This window comes from Trichomycterus rosablanca, chromosome 6 (genome assembly GCF_030014385.1).
Source record: "Trichomycterus rosablanca isolate fTriRos1 chromosome 6, fTriRos1.hap1, whole genome shotgun sequence".
Classification (NCBI taxonomy): Eukaryota; Metazoa; Chordata; class Actinopteri; order Siluriformes; family Trichomycteridae; genus Trichomycterus; species Trichomycterus rosablanca.
This window is the reverse complement of record NC_085993.1, coordinates 27962082-27974274: the sequence shown is the minus strand read 5'-3', so window position 1 is coordinate 27974274 and position 12193 is coordinate 27962082. Positions and strand designations below refer to the sequence as shown.

At 39.7% G+C, this 12193-nt stretch overlaps 1 protein-coding gene across 1 annotated transcript in view; it reads right to left on the bottom strand.

The window, feature by feature from the left end:
• Nucleotides 1–12193, bottom strand: part of stk11ip (serine/threonine kinase 11 interacting protein) — a 113446-nt gene that overhangs the window by 54583 nt on the left and 46670 nt on the right. The window lies entirely within an intron of this gene.

The window sequence follows — 12193 nt, the reverse complement described above, 5'->3', positions numbered from 1 at the left end:
AATTCTGATTCTTTACTTGTTATATATACATATACAGGTGTACAATACAACAGAATTATTTCTTCGCATATCCCAGCTTGTTTGGAAACTGGGGTAAGAGCACAGGGCAGAGATTTACAAAATACACAAAATGCATATTCACAAAATACGAGTCCGAGTCGAGTCACGAGTCTTTAGGCTAGAGTCCGAGTCAAGTCACGAGTCTTTAGGTTAGAGTCCGAGTCAAGTCACGAGTCTTTAGGCTAGAGTCCGAGTCAAGTCACGAGTCAATATAATCTACTCTGGTGCAGGGTCAGCCATTACACGGCGCCCTTGGAGCAGACAGGGGTAGGGGCCTTGCTCAAGGGCCCAACAATGGAAGCATGACAGAGCTGAAATTCGAACTCTCAACCGTTCAGTTGATAGCACAAAACTCTACCCACTAGGCTACCACTGTCCCAGATTAGGAGAAAAGCTGTATAAACAAAATAAAAAGTGATGCTAATTATATGATTTGCAATAAAAACACTGCATTTAATTCAAGAAAAATGTCAAATAAAAGAATGTTTAATAGATGTCTTATCCTTTGCCCTCCACTGCTTACTGTTATTAAATGTGGTTACTAACACTCTACGTATTGTTACATTTATTTAGTAATTATTGGCAATTTTAAGACATAAAAATGACCTTTACTGACAAATGTTAGAACAGTGCAAGGGACAAAACTCATAACCAGTATTCAGTTTGTTTACAACGCTATGCTAATGCAGACTAAAACGTTACAAAGCAGTTTTAAGTGTTTATAAGGTTGCAGAACAGCATTGTTACCTCACAGTGTTTCATTTCGACGTTTAACTTTTTAATACAACGTCTCAAATGTCAAAACGAATGTTCGTAACAACGTCGTGAGCCCTCGGTTGTGTGGTTTATAATGACAAACTAAGAAATATGCAGCTTTACAAACCAATAATGAACGTTATCCATTAATCCGTTAATCAACAATGTGCTTAGTTTATAACGTTTAATTAATTTCTTTGAAATACAAATGCAAAAAGTAAATATATGGCTGGATAAACCCAATTTTTCCGTTAGCTTTTAGCAAACAACACAAACAAAACACACTGCACTAATATTGTTTCGTATTTTTTAACAATAACGCAGCTTGCCTTATGTGTCAGCCAGACTAAATCCGTAAACACAGTGAAACTATCCTTTATCCTCATTACAGTAAGAGAAATAGAATAATACACTACTACTGTTTTCCTCTCCGCTTGTTTTCATTCTGTTGACATTTTCACACTAACCATCATGTGAGCGAAGTGCAGTAAATAAACGTACGGTGCCCCGGACAGACCAAATTAGTGCGAATAAAAGTCGAAGCGTATTTTGGACTGGTTGTCCGTTGGTGTGTTCGATACTGCTGTGTTCGACACATCACACTTGTACACCGATAAGGCATAACATCATGACCACCGCCTTGTTTCTACACTACATTTTATCAGCTCCACTTACCATACAGAAACACGTTGTAGTTCTACAATTACTGACTGTAGTCCATCTGTTTCTCTACATACTTTTTTAGCCTGCTTTTACCCTGTTCTTCAGTGGTCAGGACCCCACAGGACCACTACAGAGTAGGTATTTTTTGGGAGGTGGATCATTCTCAGCATTGCAGTGAAACTGACATGGAGGTGGTGTGTTAGTGTTGTAGTGTTGTGCTGGTGTGAGTGGATAAGACACAGCAGCGCTGATAGAGTTTTTAAACACCTCGCTGTCACTGCTGGACTGAGAATAGTCCACCAACCAACCGTGGGCAGCGTCCTGTGACCACTGATGAAGGTCTAGAAGATGACCAACTCAAACAGCAGCAATAGATGAGTGATCGCCTCTGACTTTACATCTACAAGGTGGACCAACTAGGTAGGAGTGTCTAATAGAGTGGACAGTGAATGGACACTGTATTTAAAAACTCCAGCAGCGCTGCTGTGTCTGATCCACTCATACCAGCACAACACACACTAACACACCACCACCATGTCAGTGCCACTGCAGTGCTGAGAATGATCCAACACCTAAATAATACTTGCTCTGTGGTAGAACAGGGTGAAAGCAGGCTAAAAAGTATGTAGAGAAACAGATGGACTACAGTCAGTAATTGTAGAACTACAAAGTGCTTCTATATGGTAAGTGGAGCTGATAAAATAGACAGTGAGTGTAGAAACAAGGAGGTGGTCATAATGTTATGCCTCATCGGTGTATACTAGTGCATTATCCACAATTAAATGCAGTACTCTATACAGTACACTGCATACTGTACTAGTTAGTGCACACAGTATATACTGTATGATTCCTTCATTGATCCCCACTGGGGGAAATCCGAGATATATTTGAGGTATATGCTTAACTCAAAACATTTCCACTTCCTTAGCAGCAATTTACATGGGGATGTTTGAAAACACTCTGTGTGTGTGTGTGTGCGTGCATGTGTGTGTGTGTGTTTTTCCTATTAATAAGTCAGAAATTTTGAAAATGAGCTTTAATTGAACAAAGGGTTTACCAAACTTAACCAATTGCTCAAATCCATACTGGTGTATATAGTGTACCAGTATCCATATGATGATACTGGTGTACTTTAGGTCTCACAATGGTGTCACTACCCTAGCAGTAAATTAACTAAAGGTTTGGGAACAGTATTAAACTTTGTTTAATTTATGTGGCTAGATCACTTTGATACAGACCTCAAAGAAATGATATGAAGGATAGGTATCTTCAATCATTAAAACATTGCAGAACTCTCCAGAATATAGCAAACTACTCAAACAATTTAAACAAAGGCAACAACTGAACCCCGTGTTCTTCACTGAACCCTGAGACTCATGTTCAGGTTCAGTGCCCATTCTAGTAGCTACACTGCAGGCCATCCTAATACGTAATTAGCTAGAATTATTTCTATATTTATTTGTTTTTCTTATCACATCCATGTATTAATTCATTCATCATTGGTAAACACTTCATTCTGATGTGTTTCTGGGTGGAGCCATCCAGACACATGGTCTGAGGCAGAAACACTTTCTGAAATAGATGTTTTGAACCAACACTCCAGTGTTGTTTTAGCTGTATACTTTAGTTCATTGTCTAGCTGGAGGAGGTTTTCTTCAATAACGTTTCTGTTTTTGGCTTAACTAATCCAAGGCCGCAATCACCATGTTTTACCATAGAGATGGGATTAACTACATGATGTACAGTGCCTATATTTTGCCAGACATGATGGTTGCCATTTTGCTCAAAGAGTTAAATTACCATCTTATCAGACCAGATGACACTGGTTTACGTCTTGCCACTCTACCTTAACGGCCTCATTTATGGAGTGCTGTAGAGATGGTTGTCTGTCCAGCAGGCTGTCTCAGCTCTTAGAGTGACTGTTGGGGTCTTTCTTACCTCCCTGACCAGGGCCCTTCTTGCTCAAACGCCCTATTTGGTCAGATGGCCAACACTCTATGAAGCTTCAAGTTGTGTCAAGTTTCTTCCATTTCAAAATTATTGAAGTCCCTGTGGTCCTGGGAACACTCATTGTCTAATGAGTAAGTGTAAAAATATAGATTGATGTGCAGCTATATCTTAATAAAATCAAATCCACAACAAAATGAAGTCAAGGGGTTTAAATATTTACTGAATCTGCTGCATGTGTATTTACACTAGCCCATGCACCTTCACTGAGAATCCGGTTTCGAATCATAGTGGTGCTGTCAGCTCCATGTCTGGGAAAGGGGGCGGAGGGGGTCAAAGCCCTGTGATAGATTGGCACCCTATCCAGAGTATTCCTGCCTTGTACCCATTGTATCACAGTGGAAGCTGACTCATTGTTACAGAATAAAGCAGTTGATGAAAGTTAGGATGACCATACGTCACGTTTTTGCAGTCATCTTTCTCTTTAGATCCCCTTTCTTGCATTTCTCTTAAAAATGCCCAAGAGCAAATGAAATTTCACAGACGAATTACAGAAAAAATCTGTGTTTTTGTCTCAGTTGGGATCTTTGGGAAGCAGAATGCATGACCTTCAAAGCTGACACGTCTGTGTCAGTGTCAAATAAAAGTGCCAGTTCAGCAAAACGCAAAACTGCAGCTAAACTAAAGATGCTGTTACTGCTGCAGAGGGAGTTCTTGCATTTCATTCCCAAAGCATCACAACAGCTACAGATCAATGGACTGCATGCCTGCCTTGTTAAAAAGTATTTCCCTAATTCTGAAACAGCATGGACATTTTTTAAATGCACATACTAAGATAGAGGTTACTGTAAATGCTGTAATAGCGCTGCATTCTGTCATAATAGCTCTCTCAATGGACTAATTTATTTGTTTTTATTATTGTTTAGGCCTAACACGGAATTGAAAGATTATCTGACCATAAATGCATTTAAGTAGTTAATTTAAATAGTTGCATGGTTATTGATACATTTGTCAAATATTCAAACCCCTACTTTGTACACATTGCCATGGTGCCACCAATTACATGAAATTACCAATCCAACCCTACCACCCCCCAACCAAACATTTCAGGTGTCCAAGTGTCCACTTTTTTGAAAACCAAAATATAGTCACCCTATAAAAGAGAAAAAAAGCTTTTTATAGGTATGTGTAAAATGAACAGTTTTGTTTTATTGTATAAACCACTGTCTACATTTATTATAATACCCCAATAACAATAGTGCCATCTTGTAACTTTTTCTAGTTTATCAGTTATTAGCATTATGTTAATATTAGCATAGAGTTAGCATTAGCACTAGCATTAGGTTAGCCTGGGTATTTGTGATTTAGTATAGGATTTAGCTTATGCCAAGTTCACACTACATGACTTTCCAAGTCGTCAGGTCGCTGTACAGTTCACACTACACAACTGGATCTCTTGTAATCAGGAGTCGGTGTTGCTTTCACACTACACGACTGATCGGCGATAGGGTGTTTCACACTACACGATCTATCACCAACTGGAATCGCAGACGAGCTTCTCTGGTCTCCCAAACTACGTTTTGTCATGAAAACAAACGCGAGAAGTGACGATGGGTTTAATAATACCACGTCCAAAAATGCACGTCAACATGTAGCGAACGATCAAAGTTTGTGTGCTGGTGTGCAGCGTAAAAACAAGTAGGAAAAATAGGAACAGCATGGATTGTTCTATAGTGAGTTGGAGGTTAATAAATATTTTTTTGCAATGCTACGTTGGTGTTATGTTTTGTAGAGGTTGATAAGGTCAGAAATACTGTATAAAACTTGTGTGTATGCCAATGTATTCTGATATAAACTATATTATGCCCCTGCATAATGCACCTTTTTACAACTTCTCCCCTGCATTTCCCCTCACACCGTATCTTGCGTTCTCATTGGCTGTTTGACATACAGTGTATCACAAAAGTGAGTACACCCCTCACATTTCTGCAAATATTTCATTATATCTTTTCATGGGACAACACTATAGACATGAAACTTGGATATAACTTAGAGTAGTCAGTGTACAGCTTGTATAGCAGTGTAGATTTACTGTCTTCTGAAAATAACTCAACACACAGCCATTAATGTCTAAATAGCTGGCAACATAAGTGAGTACACCCCACAGTGAACATGTCCAAATTGTGCCCAAATGTGTCGTTGTCCCTCCCTGGTGTCATGTGTCAAGGTCCCAGGTGTAAATGGGGAGCAGGGCTGTTAAATTTGGTGTTTTGGGTACAATTCGCTCATACTGGCCACTGGATATTCAACATGGCACCTCATGGCAAAGAACTCTCTGAGGACGTGAGAAATAGAATTGTTGCTCTCCACAAAGATGGCCTGGGCTATAAGAAGATTGCTAACACCCTGAAACTGAGCTACAGCATGGTGGCCAAGGTCATACAGCGGTTTTCCAGGACAGGTTCCACTCGGAACAGGCTTCGCCAGGGTCGACCAAAGAAGTTGAGTCCACGTGTTCGGCGTCATATCCAGAGGTTGGCTTTAAAAAATAGACACATGAGTGCTGCCAGCATTGCTGCAGAGGTTGAAGACGTGGGAGGTCAGCCTGTCAGTGCTCAGACCATACACCGCACACTGCATCAACTCGGTCTGCATGGTCGTCATCCCAGAAGGAAGCTGACGCACAAGAAAGCCAGCAAACAGTTTGCTGAAGACAAGCAGTCCAAGAACATGGATTACTGGAATGCCCTGTGGTCTGACGAGACCAAGATAAACTTGTTTGGCTCAGATGGTGTCCAGCATGTGTGGCGGCGCCCTGGTGAGAAGTACCGAGACAACTGTATCTTGCCTACAGTCAAGCATGGTGGTGGTAGCATCATGGTCTTGGGCTGCATGAGTGTTGCTGGCACTGGGGAGCTGCGGTTCATTGAGGGAAACATGAATTCCAACATGTACTGTGACATTCTGAAACAGAGCATGATCCCCTCCCTTCGAAAACTGGGCCTCATGGCAGTTTTCCAACAGGATAACGACCCCAAACACAACCTCCAAGATGACAACTGCCTTGCTGAGGAAGCTGAAGGTAAAGGTGATGGACTAAACCCAATTGAGCACCTGTGGCGCATCCTCAAGTGGAAAGTGGAGGAGTTCAAGGTGTCTAACATCCACCAGCTCCGTGATGTCATCATGGAGGAGTGGAAGAGGATTCCAGTAGCAACCTGTGCAGCTCTGGTGAATTCCATGCCCAGGAGGGTTAAGGCAGTGATAATAATGGTGGTCACACAAAATATTGACACTTTAGGCACAATTTGGACATGTTCACTGTGGGGTGTACTCACTTATGTTGCCAGCCATTTAGACATTAATGGCTGTGTGTTGAGTTATTTTCAGAAGACAGTAAATCTACACTGCTATACAAGTTGTACTCTGACTACTCTAAGTTATATCCAAGTTTCATGTCTATAGTGTTGTCCCATGAAAAGATATAATGAAATATTTGCAGAAATGTGAGGGGTGTACTCACTTTCGTGATACACTGTAGCACTCATTGCCAGTCGGGCAACTCAGATCCAGATATTTGACAAGCTAGATATCTCTCTTCGGTCGCCGAGCCGCTCGGATCGAGTTGTAGAGTAGTTCACACATAGCGATTGAGAGACGAGTTTCGCTCGCTAAGCAAACGCCAAGTTGCTCCCCAGCCGGCAAATCTAGCGCCGACCAGTCGGCAAGCAAAAATCATGGCAAAAATCGTGTACTGTGAACTAGGCATTAGCATGTCCTTGTTCACTGCATTCATAATACCTGTCTAGTTCCATTGCTCATTGTGTATTCCTGCTTCTTGTTTCAAGTGTTTCTCATTGTGGATGTAATGTTCTTTGTATCCATTTTGTATAACTATCCTGACAGTTATCTGAGTTTTCCTTTTAATAATCTAATTATTTAAATTCTCCTTTGTTTCATAGTTCCAAGAAGTTGTTAGATTCTGTGTGTAGCCATGTTTCCTGTGTTGCTTTGTTATAATAAACCATCATGTTTCTAATGTCTGTGCTTTTGTGTCCAGCCTTTCATTACAAAGCAGCTAATCCCCCTCTGTGTGTTTGAGAGGTGGAAGGAAACCAAAGTACCTAAATGAAATGTAGACAGGGAGAACATTAATAAGGCTAAGTTGACTGTAACTTTTGAAAAGGACATGAAGCAAAAATGTATTTCCAAGGTAGAGAAGAAACCCAATGTAAAAAAAAAAACAAATTAGTTTTTAAAGTCATGTATACGGTAATGTAAGCATAACTAAAAACTGCCATATAAATTAGAAACCGCTAAAATACGGGTGGCTCTGTCCACAGTCAAGTAAGCTTGGCTCTTGAATTACATTTGACCACCTGACATTTTTGGCATAACTTGACAGTTTGGGTTTTCTTCCTGACCAAGAAGACCACTGTTCCATGTACTTTTAAAATGATTTAGTTAAGCTAGCCCCGCTTATATACGTAGAAGTCATCAGCTGTTGTTAATTTTAATCACTATCAAGGAATTACACACATTTTTCTACACACATTGTCCATTTTATCAGCTCCACTTACCATATAGAAGCACTTTGTAGTTCTACAATTACTAACTGTAGTCCATCTGTTTCTCTGCATGCTTTGTTAGCTCCCTTTCACGCTGTTCTTCAATGGTCAGGACACTACAGAGTAGAATACTACAGAGTAGGTAATATTTGGGTGGTGGATCATTCTCAGCACTGCAGTGACACTGACACGGTGTTGGTGTGTTAGTGTGTGTTGTGCTGGTATGAGTGGACACAGCAGTGCTGATTGAGTTTTTAAACACCTCACTGTCCCTGCTGGACTGAGACAACACACATTAACACACCACCACCATGTCATCGTCACTGCAGTGCTGAGAATGATCCGCCACCTAAATAATACCTGCTCTGTGGTGGTCCTGTGGGAGTCCTGACCATTGAAGAACAGGTAAAAAAGTATGTAGAGAAATAGATGGACTACAGTCAGTAATTGTACAACTACAAAGTGCTTCTATATGCTAAGTGGAGCTGATGAAATAGACTGTGTAGAAACAGACAGTAGACAGTAGACAATAGACAGTGTAGAAACAAGGAGGTGGTTTTAATGTTATGGCTGATCAGTGTAATGTTCTTATGTAACTTGCTACAGCACAGTAATTTAAAGCTTGACACATCAAACTGTCAGAATCCACAATAAATAATGTTTTTAAATTAGTTAAAAAATGTGAAAACACATTTTAACAGCAAGCAACAATGGACACTAGTATATGGTCTGTATACACATAATTATAAAATGCCAAAAAAGCCAAAAAAGTATTTTTTTCTATCGGCTTTTAGACACTTTTTGGAATCGTTTCATTTCTTTACATTGACCCTCTGTTATTTCTGACCTCACTTGGCTTGGAATTCAGTAAAATACTGTGTGCTATAAATGTTTGGTTTATCCGAATATGGAATGGGTTCTTAATAACTAAAAAGAGTACATTTCATGAACACACAGTGGCTTATATACAACATGGCTTTGCCGCGGGGCACTGACGCCAAGGTGCAATTCATCACTCTTGTTTACTAAGCAATGTCCTAGATACAAACTGCCCTCCATCAAATGTAGATGTCATGGCTTTTTGGGTTCCATTACATTAAAGGCTATACAAACTTTAAATATACAGAGACTAGTTATAGGGGTGTGTGTGGTATCGTCATCTTTTTTTGAAAAGTGATATATGAGGTGGAGCATAAACACCCTGTAATCATCACCACCGCCAAGGTCTGACATTTTAAAAGTCACCCTTCTATTCAGTGACCACCAGCTTGCCAAGCAGAGCAAAGCAAGTTGCCATGAAATCATAGTGTAATGCAGGTAAAACAATCCTTGCTTATAGCTTCTGAACAACAAACTGTAGGCAAAATGTCTCATGTGGGGTGGTTATTTTTGTACCCTTGGATAAACAGTGATATGTCTTTTTAGTTATGGGTTTGGTGCAAAAAAGAACCTAGGGCTTGTTTGATTAGAAAGCATGGCATCTCAAGCTTCTGGCCCCTGTTTTTAATAAGTAAATAATACAACCCCAAATAAAAAAATTGCAAATAAAATAAAAATGCAGTGTTCCTTACATTTACCTTGACTTTTATTTGATTGCAGACAGTTTGATCCCACAACATTTCATGTTTTGTCGGCCCAAATTCATTTAATTAGTTAATATACCTCCATTCCTGCATTTCAGGCCTGCAACACATTCCAAAAAAAGTTGGGACGGGGGCAATTTAGGGCTAGTGATGAGGTGAAAAAACTGAATAATGATGTGATTTCAAAAAGGTGATGTCAACAGGTGATTGTAATCATGGTTTGGTACAAAAGCAGCATCCAGAAAAGGCTGAGTCTTTGATGAGCAAAGATGGCCAGAGGATCTCCAGTTTGTCAACAAATGTGTGAGAAAATTATTGAAATGTTTAAAAACAATGTACCTCAAAGAAAGATTAGAAGGGATTTGCATATTTCTCCCTCTACAGTGCATAATATCATTAAACCATTCGAAAAATCGGGAGGAATCTCAGTGCGTAAAGGCCAAGGGTGCAAGCTTAAGCTGAACGCCTGTGATCTTTGACCCCTCAGACGGTACTGCATCAAGAATCGCCACCCAACAATAGCTGATATTACCGCATGGGCAAGGGATTATTTTGGCAAATCTTTGTTAAGCACTACAATACAAAACTTTACTGTGCAAAAAAGAGGCCTTATGTTAACCATGTCCAGAACCGGCGTCAACTTCTCTTGGCTCTGAGGCATCTAGGATGGACCATCACACAGTGGAAACGTGTATTGTGGTCAGATAAATCAGCATTCCAGGTCTTTTTTGGATGCCGTGTCCCAGACCAAAGACGAAAAGGACCATCCAGACTGTTATCAGCAACAAGTCCAAAAGCCAGGGTCTGTCATGGTATGGGACTGTGTCAGTGCCCTTGGCAAAGGTCATTTAAATTTCTGTGATGGCAGCATTAATGCAGAAAAGTACAGTGCGATCTTAGAGCAACATATGCTGCCTCAAGACGTCATCTTTTCCAGGGATGTCCATGCATTTTTCAACAAGACAATGCAAAACCACATGCTGCACACATTACAAAGGCATGGCTGCGGAAGAAGAGGGTAAGGCTGGCCTGCCTGCAGTCCTGACCTGTGCCCAACAGAGAATGTGTGGAGAATTTTAAAACAAAAAATGCAACAGCGATGACCCTGTACTGTTGCACATCTTAAGACGTGTTTGCAGGAAGAATGGGACACAATAAAAGCTGAAACACTAAATCAAATGGTATCCTCGATGCTAAAACGTCTTAAGTGTGGTGAAAAGGAATGGCAACATTACAAAGTGGTAAATGCTTTACTGTCCCAACTTTTTTTGAAATGTGTTGCAGGCCTGAAATGCAGGAATGGAAGTTTATTAATAGATTAAATGAAGTTGAGCAGACAAAACATGAAATATCTCAGGTTCATCCTGTCTGCAATCAAATAAAAGTCAAAGTAAATGTAAGAAACTCTGTGTTTTTTTTAATATTTGCATTTTCCATACTGTCCCAACAATTTGGGGTTGTATTAATATTCCAAAACAAAACCTGAACTGTATAATCATTTTACTCATACTCTCAGTTTTACTACAAAAACGTTATACCTTGCATTATCTTGTCAAAACACACATTTACTTATTTATGTTTTACAATATTTACTGTCTAAAGTGTTAAGATAATTTACAGGACATTCATACAAAAAAAACAAAAAACAATTATTCAAATTAACTTATTTCTTTACAATAAAACCAAAAATACTAATTATATATGCATCTAAACTTTCTAATCGTTAGGAAGTTAAATCTACACAGAAAAACCTAACAGTAAAGAGAGTGGAAATATGTAAACAAACAATCTACTTAAGTAAATGAAAACACTAAGTTAAAAAGTTGTATTGCCTCTCAGGTGGCGCAGCGGTAAAACGCGCTAGCACACCAGAGCTGACATTTTGAACTCGTCGTACGAAACTCAGCTCTGCCATCCGGCTGGGCTGTGCGGCTACATGAACAAAGATTGGCTTGTTGTTCATAAAGGGTGGGAAGCCTGAGGGGACCTCATAACTGATGCAATTATGATCTCTGCTGGCTGATTGAGTCGAGGAATAATGTGATCAGGGTGTGGCTCTTCATACACAAAGCTGATCTGCATATGAACTCGCCTCATGCAGGTGAAAAGATGCAATTGGCTACTGCACACATGTCGGAGGGGGCGTGCGTTAGTCTCGCTGTCCTTAATCAGAAGAGGGGATCAGCATTGTTAGAGAGGGAGCGTAATGCAATCGGATAATTGGATACAACTAGATTGGGAGAAAAATTTAAGAAAAATGCACAATAAGGAGTTTACATTAAAGCTTTCAGGTGAAAAAAATTGGCAAGAAAATACATCGCAGCGCTGAAGTACAAAGCAAATTACACATATGTATTTGTGTTCATGTATAAATGTGTTTTGTTTATCGTACTTTATTGAAAGCTTTGGGGTAGGAGTGAGGCCATGATTTTTGTCAAAAAGCAACAAAGTTCTGTAGGTTATAAAAGTAAAAAAAAATACTGAGTTAATAATAAACATACCGCAACTGAGATTATCATTTATTTATTAGGATTTCAACATCATGTTTTACACACTTAGGTTACATTAATTACAGAAATGGTAGTTACTCGTTATATAATATTTAGGGGCGGCACG